General features: G+C 40.1%; 1 pseudogene; it reads right to left on the bottom strand.

The window, feature by feature from the left end:
- LOC117537747 lies at positions 1-24,089 on the bottom strand (annotated as a pseudogene).

Raw genomic sequence — 24,089 nt, 5'->3', positions numbered from 1 at the left:
TTTTATATTCAGATGACCCACACCATGTTTATTATATTTTCCATATCACATACAAGTTTAAACAAACAAGTTGGAATTGTCCCATTTCGTCCATGAAAGATGGATATCATAAGAAATACATTTCTCACTGTAGTGAATATGGCAAAACAAAATTCCCTCTACAAATATTTATCTTTTCATTATTACCATAAGTAATAAGGCACAGTCTATTTAAGTCTTACAATTGTGATGCAAAATAATATTTTTCCAGGAGCTATTTATTTTGTTAAGATACCCTGTGTATTGATTAATGGCCTAATAAGAAGAAATAACTATCAATTATGATTTAAAACTGTACATTTTCTGCTTTATCAATCAGGCTGTTAAAACATTTCCCAGATCATCACTCAATGATCTAAATTATTTTTCCCTTTTCTACTTTGGTTAATATGAAGGTGAATTTGGCCAGCACCTCGGGAACATACACCTTCTGATATTCAAATAGCCACACTATTTTCTACCTTTTCTGGATCCATGTATGTGTATGGGACCTCCAGGAGCAAGTTTCTGATTTTGATGTTTGCACTTAACGCTTGAAGCATTCCTTGAAAGTATTTTATCTGCTCGCAGGGATTCGACTCGTTGAAATGGGCATTTGGGTACTGGCCAAGAGGGACCTGATGACATCAATGACACATTGTTATACACATATACACTTTTTCCCACTAACATTCAAATGTTTATCAATCAAAGACTATGGGTAAGATATACTGCCGTTGTGGGAAGTGTACACAATTTTCAGTAGCTAAAAGACGATTAATCACATTTGAACAAAATATACACAAATCATGATCTTAATCTTACGTAGTCCAACGATGATTTGCTGAGTAGCCACAAAGCAGACATTGCGTTAGCTGTTACACCCTTGTTGGGCAATGTCTGCAGCATCGTGTCCTGATTTGTTTTCCCCTTTCTGGTTGGAGGAGGAAGTTGCATTGTGGAGGGACTGTTGGGCATCCAGCCACCATAGTCATACTGCAATAAATAAAAGATTGGCAGAAGACTGAATAATACTTTTTGAAGCCACACCATCCCACTTTGTTGGTCAGTGTGTCCACTACTTTGAGCCAACTAAACTACTTCAACAGCTATTCGAAGTATTGCCATGACATTTTGATTGGAATCAACATCTGCACAGCCCAAAGGATCTTATTGACTTCTGTTGCGATTCAATTAAGTTCAGATATTCATCTTGACCTCAGGATGGACGTGATACCTTTCATATCCAGCACCACCTTTATATAAAATGTTTTAGTTGTCAAATACTTTGATTCATGACCTGCAGACCTAATGATATTCCCATCAGTCTCAGCTTTACTCTGTATCTGTGCCTATAAGCTTACATTAAAAACTAAGATTTAGATCCTAGTAAAAATTATACCTTTGAAAATTCTGCGTGTTGTGAGTATCTGAAGCATATTTGAACCAACGTGCAGCCTCCCAGACCTGCTAACATGGTCGTTTACTCTTTTTAATGTCATGTAATGTACTGTCGAATGTCATGTTTTATGTTATTTGTGGACCCCAGGAAGATTAGCTGTTGTTATGCACCAGCTAATGGGGATCCTAATAAACTAAAAAAAAAAAATGTAACTCTCTTTTCGGTAAAGAAACTACAAAACCTCATTGACCCATTCCACACAAATACATAATAATTGGGGTATATTAAGAGGCTTCACCTGTCCAGAGTTCACAGCTGAATGCTGTCCTGAGCAGGTGAAGATCACCATGGTGACAAACTTCACCAACTCTTTCACGGTGTTGAATCTCTGTGGGATCCCTGAGAACCAGAAGGAAGTAAATGCTTTACTAAAAGATGCCTAACAGTTTAAACCAGTGCTTCTCAAAGTGTGGTCCGTGGACCTCTGGTGGTCCGTGAGCGCCCCCTAGTGGTCCGTGAGTATATTGGTAACATTTCACATTTGAAATTAATTAATTAATTAAAGTTTTCCGCACTCTCGCGGGAATATCTCCATAATGGAGCGAGCTTAAGTTTCACTTTCAATTGCATGATATTGCCCAGATAAACACCTTCATCACACATGTGGCCACTTGTTTGTAGCATTTTCAGGCGATTTGTAAAAAACAATGTGTTTTGGGATATTTGTGGAGTTAGGTGGTCCGCGAGTGTTTTTTGATTGGTTAAGTGGTCCTTGGCATGAAAGAGTTTGAGAAACACTGGTTTAAACAATCATAACATAATGGCACATACATGTGCACATTGATTATGATGTATATTCTGCTATTCTTAAAGCTCACCAGTGGATTCTTGGGAAAGAAATCCATGCTCAAAAATGTCCGAAATCCATTTCTGCAGTTCAGTGTCTTTCTTGACCTCTGCATCATTGTTGTAGTAGAACTTGAGCATTCTATCCACAAAGCTTTGGAAAATGTAGACATGTTTTTATAACACCTGCCTTGAGAATTATACTTCTTTACACACTGTAGTTGTAAGACAACTAATGCCAACATGTTTAGTATCATGAGTTTATATAAATATATATGCCTACCAGCCCCTCTTGAATCGCACTAACACAATTTATCTCTTTCTTTCAAGTAATACATAAACAGACATTTAAAAAGGGAAATGTATGGTTTTACGTTCTGTGACTTTTTCTTGATTGAAGTGGTAATGATGAAGATTATAACAAAAGCTACCTACAACCGACAGCAGGATTTTGGTTTTGATATTTCTAATATTAAGACACTACCTTTGGATGATATCCCAGAGCTCGAGTCCATCATCCCTGTAGTAGAAATTGGGCACAGTCTCCATGCCACGCTCAGTGATGTCCTCTGGTATGCAGAGGGAGCTGTAGGTCAATGAGGACAGTGATCGCTTCAGGAGTTTCATCATATCCTCCCCACCAGCCGCTGCAAACTAGGAAACAATGTAAAAAATGTAAGGAATATAGTAAGAGACATATACTGTACATTTAAAAAGTAAAACATTGCTTAGGTAATGGTTTACTGAAGGTGTGATTTTTCTTTCATACCTCGGTGTAAGTTCCATTCTTAGATATTAGTTGATTTCGAGCTAAGTAGTTGATTACCAAGGTGTCCCATGTGTGAGCCAACAGCAGCTGAAGGACAGAGTGAACTGTCTTTAGTGAAATTATAATTATTTCAAATTAAGAAACGTTGTTGCTACTATACCATTTAGCTGTGTGTAATGCTTGAAATACATAGACATCAATGTAATGCATTAAATTAGGAAGACGCAAAAGCTCATCAACTAAAAAAACCTTCAACAACAAAAACTGACAACAATAAGTTTAGCTTTCTCTCTTCAGCTACCTTGTGCAGTGGATGCACCATGGGAATGTTGTGCATCAGAGACACCGTGAAGACTTCAGCCAGCAGATGTGTGCGCAGCGCAGCAGGTGAAAATTGAGTTGATGCAGGTTGAAATCTGCACTTCTCACGAAAACCTTGGCCATCAACCAGTCGTACTCAGAATCCGTAGGCAGGAAGATGGGGTTGTCTCCTGCTGGAGTCTGCTTCAGCTGCAGGAGAAGGAAGGGGGTGTGGTTCAGAGCAGCAGCCCTACGTTCCTTGGTCTTTTATGTTGTGGAAAGGAAGTTGACCTGACTTGTGTTGGATTTCTTATTTTATGTAGGAATAACATTTACATTTTAAGAATTTACTATAGGTTTAATGGTTTAATCTGATTTTTAGCTACATGCTCTCTTTGTTTTTCATGTGAAATTCACATTTGCATTGAATCACAAGTAACAGTAACACTGTTCAGTTTGTCACTGTCTAGTTCACCTAAGTGAAACTGAATATGGCTTTAAGGGGAATATTGACATGCTTCAGGGTCAGGCAATAGTGAATTAATGGACTTTTCTGTCATCTAGACACCTTTTGCTTTACTCAATAAACCAAATCTTAACGATTGACTATACCTCAGTGCTAATCTCACCTGAATAGCAAGTGGCATCAGCTTGTCATCATGTGTTTTGTGGAGCAGGACGAGGGGAGCCGTCATGTACTGCTGCTTCTCTTTGATGATGTTAGCTTTCAGTCCATCCAGAAGCTTGTAGTCACACAGGAATATGTTGCCTTTCTGTTTTCGAGAGGATAATACAGGATGATATTACACATACTAAATGAACATGTAATTGTGACATGCAAGTGTTAATTTAACATGTCATTGGGCTAAACACGTTTCTAATACTAAGAGTAAGACAATCACCTTCATTTCCTCTACCAAGCTACACGGACCTCTGGGGAAGACCATCTCATCAGTGACAGGAACGTTTTTGGGCAGAGCTGAACAACGTCGGATCAACATGGGGTTGACACCATTTAGGAACTGGTAGCCAAAGAAAGCATCCTCTTTCCAATGTTCCTCGACATAGTCTGGAAAAATGAAAGAGTTGAACTTAGTTGAGTTTCTAATTTTCTTTCTACAAAATCTTACTCTTCAACTATTATCAGCCTAATTACTATGCATTTGAAATGTGTTACACTAAATTCAAAATCAGAGACACTGTTTTCTGGTTGTTTCAAAGTCACAGTTTTGAGTAGTTTTCCCGGAGTATTATATGTCTGGCTTTAAGGCGGTCTGTGGACAGATTTGTACACAGGTGTGTAGTTGAGCCCCAAATAAAGGTCAATAAATGGACAATCTCTGGGAAAGGAGACAAAAGGGGGAGCGGGAAGCCCCCCACGCTTCTTCACATCCCGTTCCAGATTTGGTGTGCGGTTGGTGTTTTCAAAGTCTCTAGATTTATCCGGTGTTACATTTGTTTAATGTTGTCATAACTGCGGGAAGGTCCAAAGGCCTGTTCATAACTGCTTGCTGCTTTAATTTTTATCTTGCTTTTTATTTTGTGATTTTGTTTTATTTTATTATTTGTTTAGATTTTAAGTGAAATTGAAAAGTGTAATGTTATTTTTAATTTTTGTATTCATCGAATATAAGTCTATTAAACTACCATTAAGTACCGTAGATTTGTGTTGATCTGAAAGGGAACACTGTTTTGATATCATCAATCTTAGTCCAGTCATCCACGGAATCAGCCACTCCCTCAAGTTTGAGCTCAATTAGCCTAAACAAAAAGGAAAGAGTAACTTTATTATGAATCTTAAAGTCCTTTCAATAAACAGGTACATAAAAGGATGGATATCTAATTTGAGGACTTTACCCTGTCCCTAGAGTGAAGGCGAGCCATATGTCCTTGGTGTAGGAGAAGTGGAGCGCAGAAGGCAGGGAAAAAAGGCTATCTGCCTTCATGCAATGGGGTAATCCCTCTGCATGATCATGCCAACTGGGAAATAGGAGAAGATTATGAATTTTGGATAGTCTCTAATCTAGGATATGCATGCTTAATATACCTCATATGTATTCAATATTGCAATTATGAAACTTGTGCAAATGTATAACGCATTTTACTGATCTCTGGCGGGTGCAAAAATGTCATATCATGGTTATATTTATATATATTATATTGTAAGGGGTCTGAGCGCTCACCAATAGTCAATCTCTCGCTGTTTTATCTCCTGCACCCGTATTGTCTTGGATTTTGGATTGCAGTCTTTACAGGCTGTCAGAGCTTAAAGAAAGAGATTAAACAAGGTTCAAAATGTGTGACTTATACAGTGTGGGCATGAATGTAATGAAGCCTAAAAGAGCAGATTGCAAATGTCTTCAGACAGGATGTCTGTCATAGCACATGACTACATCACTGCTGCCTGCAAATTCATAGATTTTGGCCCCATCTGGTGTAAGATTTTGTAATGACAGAAGGAACGTTTTCTCTCTGATCTGTTCCGATCATGTGATTTCTAGTTTAGGGATCAATATTAATATCATGATGACTATATCTCAAGAAAATCACCATGTGGTCGGACGAATAGCTTCTCTCCACGTTATGAGCCTTTGCTGGTGAATTGGTTATTTCTTCTGTGTTTTGTGCAAATCGGCCTTTAAATCATTTTGAATGCATACTACTACATTGTGGTAATTGAATGAGCTAAGGTAAAAAACCATGAGCTAAATGTAGCTTCATGTTGAGTGCATAGAGGCTCCGTATTTAATGAAAAATCATGTGTGCTGTAATTTGACTCGAATTGTGATTCTGTATTTGTTTCAGTTTTCTTTTTTGAGGAAAGAGACAGAATATACAAATAAATCAGCAAAACACATTAACGTTAACGTCAAAGATCTCTGAATCCTGTTGTTAGGTAGTGTGTGCGTAGATGGGACATGCATAAGGGATAAAATAATGTCATACTAAGACATTTCCACAAACCTGTTCCCTCTCTGAAGCAGTGCACCTCGCTGTCATTGATCCAGCGGTAGATGGGGAAGTTGTAGGTTTTTCCCTTAGGGGATTTCACTTCCACCTTTTTAGGAAACCAATTGTCTTCAAAGAACAGGAAACGCGGTTTGTCCAGCTCAATCTGGATCAGATCTCCAATGGAGACAGGGCAAGGCACTGTAAAACTAGACACCTGCAGTAATGACAGAAATGATTTGAGAACATACATTTTTTGGCAATTTCTTATATTGGTGGAAGCAGGACAGGTATCACATTAACATATATTCACAAACCACCAGATATTACTTTATAACATCATAATTCAAGAAGAAAACTAAACCTGAGTTATCAGAGAGTTATAACAAGCCTGTCTCTATTTAAACATTGATTGTGATATAACAGACTTACTGCTCCTCTTATAAAGTTCCAGGTCCGAAGATAGTCCATCAGCAACTCACGTTCACTCTTCCCATTTGTTCCCACCAGCTTAATGTAGACATTGTTTAAAGTCCCAGCATAGTCGATATTGGCAGTGAATACTGTCACTTCATAATCAACCATTTTCCCACTGGAGAGAGGAAGAATCCTGTAAGGGAGACAATAATAAAGATGTTGCTCAGCACTAGTTTGGGTTGACTGTGACTAGATAAACCTGAATGCAAAATATAACAATATTTACCCTGGAAAGGAAAAGACAAACCTGACGGCAGAACATTTGGGATTAATACTGGTAATACAATGAAAATGGCATTCGCAAAAAAGATAATATGACAAATACTACTATTTTTGTCAATTCTCACTTATTTATAAGTCTAATCTTTGCTAAAAGAAAAAGATCATAAAGCATCTCTGTTACCTGTTAGACCAAGAATCCTTTGGTGAATGGCTCATCTCTGCTGATTTCTCATTTTATATGTGTATGGGTGTGTCCACTCCTTAGTGATAGAAATGATTGGCTATGGTGGTGGAATGTTGGATACTTTCTACCTGTATGGGGAAAGTCCTGTTAGAAAAGTGCTTCCTCATTACGATCTCTATTTTATAATGACTTTACGTATCTTGTGTATTCACAAGATGTTTATTGGTCGTGGGTTCCTGCATATTTAACTTGACAAAAACGTGGTTTTAGCATCCAGGAGTTTAAGACCTCATTGTGCGTATATGTGTTATCTGTGTGTCTTAAGAAACTAAGGATATCCATACATATTTGACCCTTTGTACAACAATACCGGACATGGGTGAAAAGAAGGTTAAGTAGTAGGAATTAAATGATTTGCCAAGGTGCTACACAAAAGGAATGCCAGCTTGGCAAAGACAAAGCAACTATTCCAAAAAAATACACAAATCATGCGACTGTGTCTCAGGAGGTAGACGGTCTTCCAATTTGAAAGACCTGTCGTTCCATGTCGATGTGTCCTTGGGCAAGATACTCCCCAGGTTGATCCCTGAGTGCATGTTAGTTCCCTTGAGCAGGTGGCACCTTGTATGGATGTGTATGAAGGGGTGAACGATGAGTTATGTAAAAGTGCTTTGAGGAGTCATAACGAACGGTAATGTAGTGGAAATATTTACTATATCCTTATATGTTCAAAGTAACCAAATGCTTCTCATTTGGTTAGATGTGCTGTTTGCCTCTATCTACTCTACTTCAAGGCCACAGCTGCTATTATGAATGGACTCACACATAGTCACACGAGAACTTGCCTTTCCTGAGATCTACAGCTCAAGGACATGTGTCTAATAACAATGTGACCATGTGAAGACAGATTTCTTACCTTCCCACCATTTCTTGTATATAAGCCTTGCTACCATATTGAACTGCGCACACTCGCGCAGACTATTTTATACTCTGTGAGACCTGTGTCTATATTTTATTGTATCTAATGTTTGTTTGAAGCTTCAAATAAACATCACCAGAAAGACAACTCTGTCTGATTCACCATTTATTTGTTTTGATCACTCTGACTTGTACTCTACAGTATTGGGGTTTTTAGATTTCCATAACAAAATGCAGTTAATTTACCATTTACCATCATCTGACCTTTTGCCAGATTGAAAAAATGTTTGATGATTTGATTAAATCAATTTGGCCACCCACAGCCAGAAGAATGGGGAATAAGGAAGTAAACTCGTACAAACACATTTACATACAAGGATGTAAGCCACACACACAAAATATATATGTATAAGGTATATATTCTAAGATGTTTTATATTTATTATATATATTTATTATATATATATTCTTTCAACCTTTCTATCCCTAGCTACTCATGTTCCTTCTCCCTGATGTTGCCGCTGCTTGGGATGGCTATGTCTTTCACGACGGCCTACTGCTGTTTGTCAACCACAACAATATGTTTATTTTATCTTTGACCGTGTATTGTTGTTGAACATGTGAAAAATCTGTGAAAATTAGGATTAATATCATTTGACCTCCAAGGAGCGACAGGGCTCCATAGCTGAGATTGGTGCATTGGCATCTTGGCATCATCTTGGCCCCCAACCTCATTTTCCTTGTTCCCGTAAACCAGATAATGAAAACGACCTATTTTTAAAGAACATCGCCTGTATCCCTCCTTTTTTTCCTTCACCGGTGCTGGAACTTTGATCCATTCATCCATTAAATTTCAAACTTGATTACTGCAACAGCATTCGTTATGGTTCACCTGCCTACATTCTGATAAAACTTCAACATGCTGAAAACTCTGCTCCACCTCCACTCATCCCTCTAACCACATCACCTTTATCCTTTTGCTAAGCAAAATAATGACCGTTGCCGAGAAGGATCAATCAAGAGAACGAAAGACAGAGCTTTGGACGTCAGATATGTCAACAGAAAAAGACAGACAGGCGGTAAACACTAACATGAACACGGTATGGGTTGTTTAAGGACTTGTTAGTTGAAAACAAACTATAGGTTACTTACGTAACCCCAGTTCTCAGAGTAACATGAAGTGAGATGTCTCACTATGGGATGCGCCTCAACGCGTATGCAAACAGAAGCATCAATCTCATTACGCCAATCATGATTGGCTGGTGATCTTGATGTCTACGTCAGGGAATCCACCCACCCTTTAAGTAGCTTGCGCTACGTCGCAGCGTCATTCAAAATAAGCACCTCTTCTCGCTTCGCCTTAGCAAGAAGGGCCGTCTGGTGAGACATCTCACTTCATGTTACTCTGAGAACAAACCTATAGTTCTCATTCATAACACTCCGTTCGATGTCTCACTATGGGATATTGAAACTCCCGTATTGCCAACCCAGTCTCATAAAAAAACGTGTAATAACTACGTTGGTCCACAACGTAGGACGTAGTATTTCTACAAAAACGCCTCTGAAATTGTAGGATCCCTACGTTTTTTTTCACCATTCATTCCAATGGCTGGCGTCTATGTCACGTGATCTTCACAATTCTCTCTGCAGAAAAAAAAAACATGGCCGACATTCGTTTTAATCTCGGTGGAAAATGCCTATTTTAAGGTTAGTTTGGCGATTAAAATGCCTTTTGATGTCATTTGATGCGAGAAATATGAGTTGTTATTTCAGATTATGTGTGCAGTGGATGTACACGATCTTTAGTTTGCTAGTTATTACGAAGATTACTTCAGGAAATTGTGTCTATACAACGTTTTCATTGTTACCAAGGTGGTTGCTAGGGACGCTGCTATCGATATTATTTATGTTATGTTGTGTAAAATGGTGTTATCTTTATTGCTACCCCCTTTCCCGTCAATGTATAGTGTTGGTCCACAGTGCAAACGTATTAGTTTAACAAAATCCGCATCTAAAATTGTGGCATAGTGTGGTGCCGAGAGATGGGAGTCGGAGGCGGGGTATCAAAGGTACAAGCTAGACTTTTATTTAGCATCTAAACAACATGTAAACAGCTTCATGCCCGGGAAGCGAAGGCGGAGACAGGAAGTCCGGCTCACTAAAATGTCCGTGCAGAACAATACCCTAACGCAGGGGTTCCCAAACTTTTTCAGCATGAGACCCAAAACAGAAATGTTGTGGTCCTAAGGGACCCAAGCTCAAAAAATGTCATGATTTTCCATAATATCTACAGTTATAAACAAAGAATGCAACACACCATGAATTTAAAATGAAAATATTTATTTAATTATAAAAGTGCATCGCAGCAATTAGGTTTCTCACCATAACAACCTTCCCTTTGAGCTTGCCCAGAAAAAAACAAGGATCAAAGTAGAAAGACGAAACATGGGAAGTGCAGTCAAGTATATACAGTACAAATCAAATTTAAATTATACAATTATCAAAAGTGCAATATTAAGTTTGTCACTAGCTCAAAAACTATGTACACACCATTTTAAACTATTTTAAATGAACAAAGAACAAACATGTTGTAAACAGAAAGGGACAAAACACTAACTATAGGAAGTGCAGTCAAGTGTAGTACATCACAGGTGAAACCACATTTAAATGATCAGAAGTGCAACATTAAGTTTGTCACTAGATCAAAAACTATGTACACACATTTTTTAAACACTTTTAAAGAGCCTGTGACAGCATCCCAACAACTGTTGTGCAATGAAATATTGGGCTACTAGTAATCTCGAACTGTCAGTTTAAAAAAGAAAAAGCGATACCGTTCCGTTAAATATCAATAATTTCGAACATCGCGGGGAAATTCCTTCGACTCATTTTGAAGTTTTGGGGGAAGCCGGAAGTGACGTCAATGCGGGAACGCTTCACTGTGCGGCGAGAGAGCCAAACACGGACAAAGTGTGTTGTCATGCGTAGAAATGGTGAATTACTGAGTTTAGGCACGTTAATAACGTTTTAATGAAGTTGACTACAGTATATTCATATTTGTCATACATGTCAATTCGCCGAACATAAACATAAATGATCGTGGTGAAGATAATGATTACATTAGGATTAAAAATCGGTAGTGAGAGCTACTGAATTTCCTCCCGTCGGATGTGATATAAAAACAAATCGATTATTTTTGTAGTTGTAAACTCAAGTGGATGAAACTACATGTATTAGTGCTTTCATGTCAATTCGGCGAACATATGATACATTAAATGATCGTGAGAATGATGATTAAAAATGGTTTGTTTGAGCCGGTCTGTATTTCCTGATGAGAAAACAAACCGATGCTCACAATTAGCATCACAACTAGCATCTCTTCCGCTGCAGCAACAACTACGCGACGACAACAGAAACCATGGAGACAGCGGAGACCGAGGAATTAACGGAGACTTCGTCATTCCCCTGACAGACAGACACGCATGAGGCAGTGACGAGAGGAAGAGAACCGAGATCCGAGGGAACAAATATCCACCATGTTGTTAGCCACCCTGCTAGCATATCAACGGCTAAAGTTACAACGGAGCCTCCCTCCCCCCACCACCCCACCTCTCCAAACACCACGGCAGGCCGCAAGCCGGTTGCTGTAACGGACAAAGACAAATATCTGCAAGCTGACGACATTGTGCATTTAAGCAACAAAAATGGACTACATATTTTTCATCTGAACACTAACAGCCTGAGACACAAACTGGCTGAACTCAGGCAGCTATTCATGAACGGTAAGGCAAGCATATTATGCTTTTCTGAGACCAAATTGGACAATTCCATTACAGATTCAGAGATTGAAATTGAAGATTATCTTGTAGTGAGAAGGGACAGGAACGTGAATGGAGGTGGAGTCTGCATGTTCATACATAAAGACACCAATTTCAAAAACCGTACTGACCTGCATCATGAAAATATTGAATCTGTGTGGGTTGAAATTCTTTTTGACAATGCTAAATCTGTAATAGTCGGGACAATCTATAGACCACCGGAACAGAGTGACTTTTATGATACATTAGATGGGTGTTTGGCTGATGTGGGGGATGTAGAGACAATTATTATTGGAGACTGGAACACGGATATGCAACGTAAAGACACGTCCGTCTTCAAGTCCTTCAGTAGGATTTGTGATCTGCACGGCTTCAGCCAGCTAATCACCCAACCCACCCGGGTATGTGAAACAACACAAACTACCATTGATCTCATTCTGACCTCTGACAAGTCCAGGATCTCCAGTAAAGGGGTTATAGCATGCGGGTTAAGTGATCATTATATGATATTCTGTACCCGCAAAAAGCTAAATCAAAGGGCCGGCTGTCACAAAACAGTCATATCTAGAGACCTCAAAAACTACTCTAGCGAGGCCTTTAACCTAGAACTGGAGAGCCTGGACTGGTCAGATGAGCTCAGTGGTACACAAGTTGAAGAAACATGGCTTGGTTTCAAAAACAAATTCTCTGCAATACTCAATGATTTGGCCCCCCTAAGAACAACCAGGGTAAAAAAATCGCGCTGAGCCGTGGATGCACTCCGGCATACTGACCGCCATGAAAACCAGAGACAAAAAATGCTCTGAGTTTCATAAAAGTCAGTCAATGCTTTCCAAAAGCACAAGCAGTGAACTCCAGGCCCACGTGACTGAACTCAAAATTGAAAGAAACAGACTAAGAAATGATGATGTATAATGATGCCATCCAATGTAATAAAAAAAGTCAATCAAAGAACTAGATTCCTATACCGGATCTCCTCTCTGGTAAACAAAAACACCCTGAAAACTCTAGCAGGAGCACTCATTCAAGGGTACTATGACTATGCTTGCACGTCATGGTACCATAGCGCCTCCAAGGCGCTAAAAATAAAACTTCAAACATCGCAAAATAAACTGGTCAGACTACTGCTTGACCTTTCATCTAGAACCCACCTCACCTCTGCCCACTTTGACAACCTAGGATGGCTTAGAGTAGACGACAGAGTACAGCTACTTGCAATGGGCCTGGTCTACAAGATCCACTACACCTCTATGGTACCCATGTACATGTCAAAATTCTTCCCAAAGGTCAAGGAATACCATGATCATAACACCAGAGGGAGCTCCACAAATCATGTGAAACCCAGATTTGGCACAAAAAAGGGGGAATACACGTTTCGCAATTATGCCACATCAAGGTGGAACGCTCTTCCCACAACTGTAAAGGAAAGTAAAACTATACTTACCTTCAAAACCTCTCTTAAAGAGCACCTTCGGGGGAGAGCATTGCAAAACTGGCCCCGGTAATGGTACAAATCTCAACCTGTCGTTCAATGGACAGCTTCCCCCTCCCCCCCCCCTCTATGTATATACTCGCATTTTAGACTCTGTTTCTAACTGTATATCTGTAGACTTGGTATGTCTTAAATGTCCGGTTAGGATGTATTAGAACAAAATCTAAAATGAAAATTGTAAATAAGCAATCTGTATGTAAAAAACCACCTGTATGTAAATTGTAAATAAGCCATCTGTATGTAAAATATGTCTTATATGTCTTAAATGATTTGATGAATTGGAAATGGGGGACCCTGATGTAAACAAGACGAAAGTCTTTCTCTGGTCTGCATCCCCTTAACAATTGTATGTTTTGAGCTGTACTGTACTGTACCCAATATACAAGCTGTTAATAAACTTTTCAATCAATCAATCAATCATGCTTTTTGTAGTTGTAGTACACCAACATGGATTAAACGTGTGATTTATTTTACCACAATGTTGGGGAAATTAATGGATAAAATGCACGGATTATTATTATTATTATTCCCACTCCGATCGGGACACTAGGTCCACCGTTTCCCCGCAGCGAGGCTCCCCCGTTGACAGTTTACATGGGCTGGGTGCAGTGGCGGACTGGCCATCGGGACGAATCCCGATGGGCCGGTACCGAAGTGGGCCGGTCGGATAAGTCACTAGCACATCCCCCATAGGCGGCGCGTGAGGCTCAGGTTTGGGAAGGCTAAATAACTTTTTTTACGCCTCCGGCGTCTATAGAAAAGAGATCAACTCAGTGTGCGGAGTTTAAATCTCTCAAGTCATATTACAGGTTAAAGGAAATACAGTTTAAACTGCCGTATGCAGAGAAGACGCCGACGTGTCGCACTTATCATTCATATTACATCATCAATCAGATCATCGATCATATAATATCATAATATATCATATATTTCCTTATCTGAGTCAGCTTCTCCAGCCGTATCTGGCCGTGCAACACTTACAGTGTCACATATTGTCAGGGCCGCCCCTGGCCAACTTGGGGCCCCAAGCGACATTGTGAGATGAGCCCCCCCCCCCAACCGACAGGAGTGAACATTTTTTTTGGAAACAAAGTAGGCTACTTTGCAAATATAATTCCTGTTTATTATTATTATCAACGGTTACTTTTTTATACAGTGAGGTAAATGGTAAATGTGCATGTATGTCGCTCAGTATGCGTTTACAGGTGTATTTTGCATTTCCTGCCAAATACTAGCCTCAAAAAGATAAAAACATAATTAATGCAAATAAACTACTTCTACTAATAATCATAATCATAATCAATTCAATAATAAAAATACTATATTGTTTTATTATAATATAGTTGTAATATAGTCAAGACAAAACATGCTTATGACATGCTCAAAAACTGATATTTCTTAAATCTGTATTCTAGTTCCCTCTGTCAGCAATGTATCAACAACTACACACACATTTCTATCAGTGTTTCTCTGTGTTGTGGTTGACATGATGATGACTGTTAGGAGTTAAGGGGAGAGGCTGAGCATCACCATGAAATGTGCAAATTGACATAAAAATGAATAAAAGCGGAACAAATGCTCCATGTTTTTTAGGCTGTAAACTTTAACTGTTATGTAAGCCAAGTAGACAGACAGTATCACTCTTCCTCCTGTATATTAGCAGATAAAAGGCATAACATAATGAATGGTAAATAAAGAATACTGGAAATAACTGCATCTCCATTAGCCTATATCAGGGTTGGCCAACCAGTCAGAGGTTAAGAGCCACATTTTTTCTATGTTACTGCAAAGAGCCACATCAAACACACTGATACCGCTTGTTTCAGTTTTTTGTTTTCTGGAGACAAGATTTCAACCACGTCACTGATGCATTTTTGTGGCATTGGCAGGGCCGCCTTAATGCACGGGCTGACCTGGGCTGATGCCCAGGGGCCTACGGAGATCAGGGGCCTATCATGAGCCAATTTTTTTTTTATTTCGGATGTTTTTAATTTTTTTTTAAATAAACAAAGTCTTGGCTTTCAGAATATTAAACTTTTATTTCCAAAATCACACGATAAATACATTTTTGAAGCTTGTAAAGGGAAGAAGACAGCTCTCCCTCGCCACTCTGCTGTTCTGCTGTTCCCCTCCCTCCGCTGAAATTATGAATGTAAGGCGTATAGTAATCTTAGATAACACGGCAGGGTCCGTGACAGTTTGTTTTCATCTGGTTTCAAATAAACAAAGTCTTGGCTTTCAGAATATTAAACTTGTTTCGGCAAATTCAGATGATAAATACAACTTTGAAGCTTCGGCATAATACTAACAGCAGGCATGACAACAGCCGGTGTTTCTCGTGAGTGTTTTCCCCGGGAAACAAACACAATACACACAAACGCAAAAATACACAAACACACACACACACACACACTTGTGAGCTTCCCCCAGACCAGTAATCCAAACGAAAATATCTTCCCTCCGTAGTATTTTGATAATTTGCTCCGCTAATCAATCAGATCGATGGATTCCAGAGATTTTTCTCAAAAATGATGACTCCGAAACAGTCAGTGGGCACCACCTAACAGCCAATCAGAATGAGAATATGTTTCACATGTGATTTATTGAAATTGCGAGTGATTGAGTGACAGATGAAGGTTGTTTAGGAGAAAAAGTTTGAGAAGAAAAAGTTTGAGAGTGGCACTCGGAAAAGGAAATTGTTGAGGGAAAAGTAGTTTTGAGACAAGCAGCTATTACAAAAAATGCCGAAACTTACAGGTTGTTTTAAACCTGTAGGCCAGGATGAGGAGGAAGGACAGATGAGTTCTGTACCGAGCGGCAGCGGTGCCGGCCGCAGGGCCTCGGAGCCAAGTAGGCCGTCTGCTTCTGATAGCGATGGAGTAGCGGGAGAGGAAAAACAGACAGGAGGGATGATGGAGGAGATGGAGAGGACGACGAGGACTTGCTACGTGGAGGGGAGCCAACGGCAACCGGACAGATACATGAGGGAGGCCCGATACGTCACTCATCTGGAGGAGAGGACCAGGCGCGCGTGGCAGAGTGGAGAAGTGCGATCACAGAGCCTGCCGAGGCTATAAATGACTTTGATTTGTTGTTTAAATAGGGGGCCTACAAAACCAAAAAAAAAAATAAAAGCCCCAGGGCCTGATGGCAGGTTAAGGCGGGCTTGGGCATTGGGATATATATTTTTTAAATCCTCTGGAGCAGAGAGAGGAGCTGTGGATTATTGTTATTGATTAATGCATCAGTGTTTCTTAGGGTCAAAAACACTAAACTCACAACTTGAAATGAAAGCGTTTAGTTTATTTAATAAAAGAGCTCATGTTCAATGTGAAAAGTGACAGTAGTTATAGATTATTTGCAATTTGGTGCTATATAATATATTTAAAAAAAAAAAATTATATATATTTTTTAAACACCTTGAATTTCAGGGGGCTCCGTTGGCGGGGTGCAGCGCCCCTCCAAGACAATGGTAGGGGAAACACTGGATAATGTTTAATCAACGATAGGTTTTCCCCCCCTCAAAGGTGATTGGTTCACTGCATCGCAGGTATTATTGTGATTGGCTCTTGGGCCACATCCAAATTAGACGCGCTGGCATCCTCTCATACTGACACCTGACACCACACATACACACGTAGGGAGAGCCGGGACGAAAGTAACACGGGACGAAAGTAACGGAGCGATTTTATCCGAGCCCAAACAACTTTGACCGGCCAAATTACGTCAGAATTATCAGCATTCGATACTTAACAGACCTACTAAATATCAGGTTTAACTCTGAGGAGTAGTGTTGTCACGGTACCAACATTTTGGTTTCGATACCAAGTCAAGAATTGCGATTCCGATTCTTTTTCGATACTTTTCTTAAAAAAAGGGAAACAGTCTTAAATGTAATTATTGTGCTTTATTTCACACCAGAACCATAACACAAACTTTTAAACAATGAGAACAATAAATAAAATAAATGACAAGAATTTGTATTAAATAAAATTAATACATGTCTTACAGACAGGCCGAGGCGCAGCGGCAGTTGCACTCCCACTTGCAGCCATGCTTCTCGTTTTCTCACATGCTCTGGCAGCTAGCGCATGCACGAGAGAGGGGAGGGACTTAGAGCGTGCTTGAGAAGGGAGGGGCTGCAGGCACGGCTGCAGTGCAGGGAGTGGAAGCAGAGCGCTGAACACACACGGCTCTTATTAAACAGCGCTTTCTCACCGGAGTACTTTTCTCCGTCATTCTTAAAGTACCGTTACTAATGAAACGGAGGAATCGTACCGTTTTTAACGGCAGGGTATTGCGGTACCTTTCAAGTATTGGTACACCGTGCAACACTAGTCAGGAGTCAGTGTCTCTCCCCCAAACTCACACATATAAAATTCGATATGAACTGAAGAGCCGCATGAAACTAGGCAAAGAGCCGCATGCGGCTCGAGAGCCACGGGTTGGCCACCCCTGCTCTAGCCGCTTAAGTCTCTACTGGATTTATTTGTATGCGTAATGGATCAGGGTTTTTTTTTAACTGTAATGGCTTGAAATCGCCTACAGTATGTTCTGGGTGACCTTTTAAATTTAACCAGATCTTTATTTTGCTACCCTTTTCCTGTTTTTTAGGAGTGCTAGAAGCGAAGGAATTTTAAAATGAAGGTAATTGTTTTGCCCCTAGAGGCTAGACTCTAGCCTAAAAAAAACTATACTATTACTACTACTATTACTACTACTACTATACTATACTAATGATACTCTAGCCGCTTAAGTATCTTCTGGAACCTTTGTTGATGTTTAATAAATTGATCTAATAAATGTTAACTGTTGAAATATATATCCTGACTGAATGTTATTATATGTTATTGCTCACTCATTTTGAGCTTTAGTCTGTTCTGGAAATGTTTTTATGTCTTACTAAAATCTGTTGTTGTTTATCATGTTTTCTAAAGTTTCATTGTCAAGGCTGCCTTCTTGGTAGTCGTCGGGGACATCTGGGACGATACTAGAAAGGAAATTAATGAATCTTCTCCACCATGGTGTTTTCAAGGCGGCTATCTCCTGAACACAACGTTCTTTCACTTGTTGGAGTTCACGGATTCTCTCAAGCAAAGTCATTATCTCTGAATCCTTCTCCTCAACAAAGCGTTCCTTCTGTTGTTCCAGTTCGTGGTTTCTCTCATGCAAAGTGACTATCTCTGCATCCTTCTCCTCAACAAAACGTTCCTTCTGTTGTTCCAGTTCGTGGTTTCTCTCATGCAAAGTGACTATCTCTGAATCCTTCTCCTCAACAAAGCGTTCCTTCTGTTCTTCCAGTTCGTGGTTTCTCTCATGCAAAGTGACTATCTCTGCATCCTTCTCCTCAACAAAACGTTCCTTCTGTTGTTCCAGTTCGTGATTTCTCTCATGCAAAGTGACTATCTCTGAATCCTTCTCCTCAACAAAGTGTTCCTTCTGTTCTTCCAGTTCGTGGTTTCTCTCATGCAAAACTACTATCTCTGCATTTTTCACCTCAACACAACGCAACTTCTCTTGTTTGAGTTCCTGGTTTGTCTTTTGCAAGGCAGCCATCTCTGCATCCTTCTCCTCAACACAGGGTTCTTCCAGTTGTTTGAGATCCTCTGCTTTGTCATTATGATGCATCTTGAGGAGCTTTTCATATTTCATGTTCAGTTCCTCATAGTTTCCGCGCAAAACTTTCTGCTCAATTTTCAGGGCATTCATTTTAACATTGTGCCTCACTTCTGGTTCCACCTTCACCTCATTTTCCTTCTTGTCCACCTTCGCCTCCTTCTCCACACAATGCTCCTTCTCTTGTTTCAGTGTTTGGTTTTCCTTCAGCAAAGCAGCTATCTCTGCATCCTTCTCCTCAACATAACGTTCCTTTTGTAAATGGAGTTCCTGGTTTCTCTCACACAAAGCAGCTATCTCTACAGATTTCTCCTCAACATAACGTTCCTTTTGTAAATGGAGTTCCTGGTTTCTCTCACACAAAGCAGCTATCTCTACAGATTTCTCCTCAAGACAACGCTCCTTCTGTTGTTGGAGTTCCTGGTTTCTCTCACGCAAAGAAGCTATCTCTACAGCGTTCTCTTCAACACAGGGTTCTTTCAGTTGTTTGAGTTCCTGGTTTGCCTTTCTCAAGGCAGCCATCTCTGCTTCGACCTTCTTGTGTGACCTCTGGAGCATTCCGTATTTCATGTTCAGGTCCTCATTGTTGACGCGCAAGACGTTGTGCTCAATTTTCTGGGCTTTCACGTTCACATTTTGCCCAGATAGCTCAGCTGCATTCTCTGTATATGCTTTCAGCATCGCTTCCTTCTTCTTAGCGCCTTCAATCTCAAGCTTATTCCTTAAAGTCCTTTCCTCCTCCAGCAACAACTTGATTTCCTGATTTTCTTTTTGCAGAATCTCGAGCTTGACTTCCATCTCATCTCTATTGTTCATCTCCATCTCTACTGCGGTGATGAAATGACCTGTTGTTAAGCAAACTGAATATAATTGTTCAACTGAATTAAAGCCACAAAAATGGAGTTCACTTAGATTATCTCGATAAAATAGACGTGCAAGTCTACCTAATGTTAGCTTGCTACAAAACCTATTTCTGCAATGATCTGACACTAGTCAGCCTGGACAGTTTAGTGATTCACTGCCATCCCCTAAAAGCTGTTAAACTTGTCACTTTGTGTTTCACAAATGTAGGGCTTTGTCGCTAATGAGTTGTGGAATGATCAATCCCAGCATTAGAACTTTTACACAAAGTGAGCAATTGATTTGTTATGAATCTAATTCAAAACAGCTTCATCGTACAATTATATAACAAACAATCTGGTAATGTTAAAACCCTTTTAGTACAAGAGGGATCTTACAATAAAGAAAATATGCAAACACTGGTTTAGAGGGAAAGTGTATACAAATGTAATGTTGACCCCTTGTCCCACACTGCAGGACAGTGTCATAGACTGGACTGAATACATGTCGGTCATCTGGCTCTTCCAATTCACCTTATCCAATAAACGTCATAAATCCAAGAAAGCGAACCCATTTTAGGCTTGAGTAATTATAGACAATTATAAGCAAATAGCTGTATGGAACAGTGTTGAGCTGATAGTACAGTTATATTTAAAAAGTAAGTAGGTCGTTATTAAAAAGAATAATGATAAATTAAATAATAAGTAGGGGAAAAGACTACATGGCAGATCCAGATAGAGCTAATTATTGTTCTTGAGATCCTTAGTCCAGCGGAGGTCTTATGGAATGAACAGAGCTCTGTGCCCATTTCTAGAGAAACTGCGTAGGCTACACCACGAAAGAAGGCATCTGGATCTGTGGGTGGAGATTACGGGTGTTATCCTACATGATGTCATGGTCCCTGCTGCTCACAGACCTAGAGGCCACCCGCAATACCAATTCAGGCCATGGCATAAATTGTAGGTCCTTTCCTCATTACCTTTCCGTTTACTTATATGCACCACTGCCATGCTCACCTTTGCACTGGCTCTACATTTTGATCTGAACTACAAACCTGTTAAGTTCCGTGACTGTGAATCTTGCGCACTGTTGAGGTGACAGCATCTTTCAACAGAGAGCCAAATTAACGCTGTGATGACACACATAGTCTCACAACATTAAAACATGCGAGGCACACGCAGTGGTAGCTAGTAATGAGGCTTCGTAATGTGCACTCCAGTTTTAGGAACAGGTGTTAATTGTGGTATGGAGACGGTTTCTGGTTATGACAGTGAGTGATGGCAACCAACATGTGAAGGAGAAACACGGAATGTACTCGCTGAAGAACTGTAGAAGGGTTTTTGGAATTCAGTTCTTGAAAGCATGTGGATGCAGGTTTGCTTTCTTGATAAGGCTTCTGTGTTTTGCTCAAATGTCAAAGATGATTCCAAGATATTCACACCATCCAACTCCTTGTCTGGACTGCATCCTGAAATCAACCACCAACCACCTCTGAGTGAAATTGAAATCCAGCATTGTATTGTTGCACCATTTAACGTTAAAATCATAGAGAAGAACCGTGTTCCTGCTCAGAGCCTGAGAGAAGCGCTGTGTAGTCAGCACATTTAATGAGTTGGCAGTTTGGATGGATGCTTTCACAGTCACCATAGAGCATGAACAGGAGGAGGGATAGGAAAACACCCTTGTAGTGAGCTTGTGTTGGTTTTCAGTGTGTTTGAGTGACCAGTTTGTTGGCGAGGATGACAGGCTACATGGTGTTGAATCCAAAATAAATATTAACAAATGGAAGCCTGGCAAAGTTCCGCTCTCCTTCAGGTCCCTGTGAATCTAGCAGGACAATTTTAGCATCATGTTCTGTGTATATTTGTACTCATTTTCAATGTTGGTAAAAATATGTTGTTTGTTTCTTTAAAAGCAGCGATGTTTTGACTTGAATACAAGGACACATTCTGGATTACACCAAAGGGGCCTACCCTTCATGGGTGATTTGCAGAGGTTGAATCTAAGATTTAAAAAATGTAAGTCAGGCTCCATTTTAGTATTTCCGATGTGTCCATTGGAGTCCAAACTGTTATCGTTATTTTATTGTTGTTCATAAAGACTAGCTCTCCATCAATATAGGAAAATGTGTCTGCATAAGATTAGGATGCATATAACTATAAAGTATTTTAATTAAAGCTTTGAAGATATCTGAAACAAAAGGGAAATCCCTTTAAAGCTGTTCACTTCTGAGGGAAGAAAGTAGAGTGTAGATGTCAAAGCGAGTCAATAAATACAGTGAGTTATCTGGGCTCCACACAAAGGGAAGGAACATCAACAGGGATTCAAGCTGTGAGTACAAGCCTTCAACAAACCTGACATCCAGCTTCCACTGGGTAACAGGCAGGGGTGACTGCACCACCACTTGTGTGCATCACCCGGGGTCACCTGCCAGAGACAGCCTCACTCCTCTGCCTCCCAAATCTGCTCCATTGTGGCCCAACACACTCCACAGCCATGTGCACAGCCTGGTCTACCGGAGTCACCAGAATTTGCATGTGAGGCGCATCCACTGTCGGCTAGCATTACGGCTGATATCCCTTCTCATTGATTCCGACGTCTTCTCACATTTACATTTATTCATTAGGCAGACGCCCGGCTACCATGCCTCCTGTGCGAGTTGTCTTAGCTCGAGTTTTCTTGGAGTAATGTTCTGACTGTCTGCAACAAGGAGTAAACAACAGCATACTGGTGTCCTTCCTCATCCACAGGAATATGCTGACTGTTAAAGGAGATGTATTTATCAGAGAGAGAAAGAAGGAAGAGAGACACAGGTTAAGACATAGCTCTTGTTTTGAGACCTCTGAATGAGAGGTGCGCCAAGTTGTCTGTAAACCTTAACTAACCTTAACTGAGGGAATACACTCAGTGTGAAGTTAAAACTTCTTTGCAGCAATGTTGAGCCAATCATGAAATGAGTGAAACTGGATTCGCCTGTCAATACACTGATATTTATTGAGAGCCTGAACGGCCGGAGAGTTCACAGCATATCACAGTTCTCATGTAAGATCCCAGCAAACTCTGAAGACAAAAAGCGCCAAGCACACATCTATACTCTAAAAGAGAGGAGGGCCCTAAAACACGCGGGTTTTCCTTTAATGCATGCCAGATGTCGAGACAAAGACTCGTTGCATTGTAAACCCACATGAGCCAAGCTTCTCCCCCACAAGACATCAGATGACCTCTATTAGAACACTATTATTATCTTTTTATTAATATGGTTTTATTATTATCCTAAAGTAAGTTAATGTAGATGACTCAAAAGTATAATTCCCTGTATTAAAAAAAACGTCACAAAAGAAACAAACCGGTGCTTGTTACTCTGTTTGACAGAATGAGCACCCCTCCCTTCATTCATTGCATGGTATGGGCGCCTGAGCAATGGAGCAAGCAGAGCAGGTGCATCCCCACAATAGACCTATCGCTAAGCCACGCCCCCTTTGAAAACTCGGACAAACAAAGCCGACCGTGAATGACTCTTGACAATGGCCGCGGGGGGAGTTCAAGTTAAAATAACATTAAAATAGAAGCAAGAGCTAATAAAAGCAACAGCAGATGAAAGTTAACAGTTAAAAGGTAAAAAGGTAGCCATGTATTTCTTTATATAAAATATCTAATCTTGTTGCCTGTCGTGTGTAGTGGTGACTGTTGTGTAACCATTGAAATGATAATATGATGTTGAATGTTAGCAGTGGTGGTCACTACATTAAATCTATAACTATAACTGTCCTTGTTGGTCATCATTTTCACTGTTATGCACCTGGCTGACTGTAGCGTTACCTTTTTTTGGGTGAGGGTCTGTGTCTTTTCGGAGCAGCACACACGAGAGCCCGGATGGGATCTGATATTCCAGAGTTGGCTTCCCATCTCTGAAGTGCTTTGAGGTGAAAAGACAGTTAGCAAAAGTTAGCTAAAAACACCAGCTAACTAGCGAGGACGAAAAGTCAGACAGCAAACGTTGATGTTGATAACACTGTAGCTAGTTAGCTGGCTAACAAGTTGGCAGCTAACGTTAGCTAGCTGGGCTGGATATACGCTAGCTAGTTGGCAGTCAAAGTCAATCGTTAGCAAACTAATAGTTTGGTCTACGTTTCTAATACATACCGTCAAATATGATGTCTTTATGAATTGACCTTACCTTTGAGCAAACATAAGTGTCCTTGATAATTGTCTTCACATTCAGTTGTGTATGTGGTTGAC

The sequence above is a fragment of the Gymnodraco acuticeps genome, unplaced genomic scaffold (assembly GCF_902827175.1).
Source record: "Gymnodraco acuticeps unplaced genomic scaffold, fGymAcu1.1, whole genome shotgun sequence".
NCBI lineage: Eukaryota > Metazoa > Chordata > Actinopteri > Perciformes > Bathydraconidae > Gymnodraco > Gymnodraco acuticeps.
Note: the sequence above shows the minus strand (reverse complement) of the source record. Positions and strands in the feature narration are given on the sequence as shown.